The sequence below is a fragment of the Pinus tabuliformis genome, chromosome J (genome assembly GCF_031772625.1).
Source record: "Pinus tabuliformis cultivar Carrire ecotype Pingquan chromosome J, CPIR1, whole genome shotgun sequence".
NCBI lineage: Eukaryota > Viridiplantae > Streptophyta > Pinopsida > Pinales > Pinaceae > Pinus > Pinus tabuliformis.
The window spans coordinates 493,622,875-493,624,557 of NC_142295.1; the positions used below are offsets into that span (position 1 = coordinate 493,622,875).

The window sequence follows — 1,683 nt, forward strand, 5'->3', positions numbered from 1 at the left end:
TGGTTACATCTATTTGCAGCTTTGCAAGAACAGAATGATCCTCATATGAAGGGAAAGGAGTCCATCTCACTTTTGTCATAATCTATATGGACTTGTTTTAGGAGATTCCATGGCACTACCATGTTTTACGGAAAGTGGATATTATAGATATTATTATTATTAAGCCATAGGTGTGGTTTATAGGGTGGTGAGTAATTTTGATTTTTTAGTAATTGAATGGATAAAATTTGATTCCACAACAACAGCTAATCAATATTCCACATCTAAAACACCCTGAAAATATCTAAACAACAAACACACCAAAATAGTGTGAGTTTAAAAGAAATGAGAAAAATATTCAAATCCAAACCACAACACCTAGACAAGATCCCACTTCAAAACACCCTCACGAGATCTCAAAAATCACGCATCTACCTGAAAACATCTATTAAAAAACAGCAAGTGACAAAGAAATGAGGCATCCAAATCCAAATCACAACATATAAGAAAGATCACATTTCAAAAACTCTAGACGAGATCTCAACATCCCACCATGCCCACCTAAAAACATCTATTAAAAAAGAGCATAATGTTTATGAAAAAGCACAGAGAGCATGGCTATGACATTAATTGTTGAAATTGGACACTGCTATGACATGCATGACCCACTCCACCATATGTTGCATGATTTTTAATGTAACAGGGAATGAGGATTTCTGGAAAATAGCAATGGATCATACACAACAATATAATCAAGGGATTGGTATACTTAAGAAATCTAGTATGTACAAGCAATGGTTGCAGGGCATTAGACATATTTCACTGCTTTATAAAGGAGAAAAACATCACCAAACTTGGGTACCCAGTTGCACAACCCAAGTTCATCAGATGTCCCTCTGCAAGAACAATGATGCCACTGTTGGTGTCAGGGAACACCCACCTATTAGTCTGAGGTTTGATGGTAATATTATTAACAACAGGGAAAGTTTCAAGGCCTTGTATATCAATCTCATTGTCAAAGTGAACAAAGTTACAAACAATGACATTGTTCTTCATTTTCTTCATGTGATCTACCATGATGATGTCCTTGTTGCCAGTGGTTGTCACAAAGATATCAACAGTGCTAACTACATCCTCAAGGGTGAGAATAGGAAGGCCTTCCATAAGCGCTTGGAGGGCACTTATAGGATCAATCTTTGTAACAATGACCCTAGCTCTAGCAACTTTTAAGGCTGCAACGCAACCCTTGCCAACATCTCTAAAACCACAAACAACATCAACCTTACCAACAATCATGGCATCTGTGGCTCTCATAATACCATCTCAGAGAGAATGCCTATATCCATACAAGTTTTCAAACTGCAACAGAGGAAAGAGAATCATAATCAACTCAAACTACATCTCAAATAGAAAAATGTTGAAAAAAAAAGATCTCAAAAATCTGGGCCTGGATATATAATTCACAATAATTCAAAACTTCGATACAAGTCCAATCAACTTTCAAAACCTTAGCTAATATTAACCCATCATAACCAAATAATTGAATATATGTAAAGGTCCTTGATTTTAAATATGAAGATGCTTCTACACCCACCATGAACTCACATTGATTCAGCACCCTGAAAATTGAATTTTTTTAATGTAGTAGAAACTAATGAATCCTAAAATGTAAGGCAATGAAAGCTAACTATACCAAAAGCATCA

At 35.6% G+C, this 1,683-nt stretch overlaps 1 pseudogene; it reads right to left on the reverse strand.

The window, feature by feature from the left end:
- Positions 1 to 798: 798 nt before the first annotated feature.
- Positions 799 to 1,293, reverse strand: LOC149227946 (adenosylhomocysteinase 2 pseudogene; annotated as a pseudogene).
- Between the last annotated feature and the right edge of the window lie 390 nt (positions 1,294 to 1,683).